The sequence below is a fragment of the Sinocyclocheilus anshuiensis genome, unplaced genomic scaffold, assembly GCF_001515605.1.
Source record: "Sinocyclocheilus anshuiensis isolate Anshui unplaced genomic scaffold, SAMN03320099.WGS_v1.1 scaffold579, whole genome shotgun sequence".
In the NCBI taxonomy this organism is placed as follows: Eukaryota; Metazoa; Chordata; class Actinopteri; order Cypriniformes; family Cyprinidae; genus Sinocyclocheilus; species Sinocyclocheilus anshuiensis.
In genome coordinates this window covers 968,561-968,996 of record NW_015551075.1, presented here as the reverse complement: position 1 = coordinate 968,996, position 436 = coordinate 968,561, and the positions used below count along the sequence as shown (strand labels likewise).

General features: G+C 26.8%; 1 protein-coding gene across 1 annotated transcript in view; it reads right to left on the bottom strand.

The window, feature by feature from the left end:
• LOC107662260 (AN1-type zinc finger protein 6-like) overlaps window positions 1–436 on the bottom strand; it is an 82,453-nt gene that overhangs the window by 20,520 nt on the left and 61,497 nt on the right. The window lies entirely within an intron of this gene.

The window sequence follows — 436 nt, the reverse complement described above, 5'->3', positions numbered from 1 at the left end:
TATATATATATATATGTGTGTGTGTGTGTATATATGTGTGTGTATGTATATATATGTGTATGTATGTATATATGTATGTGTATGTGTGTGTGTATATATATGTGTGTGTGTGTATATATGTGTGTGTATGTATATATATGTGTATGTATGTATATATATGTATGTGTATGTGTGTGTGTATATATATGTGTGTGTGTGTATATATGTGTGTGTATGTATATATATGTGTATGTATGTATATATATGTATGTGTATGTGTGTGTGTATATATATGTGTGTGTGTGTATATATGTGTGTGTATGTATATATATGTGTATGTATGTATATATATGTATGTGTATGTGTGTGTGTATATATATGTGTGTGTGTGTATATATGTGTGTGTATATATGTATGTGTGTGTATATATGTATATGTATGTGTGTGTGTGTGTATA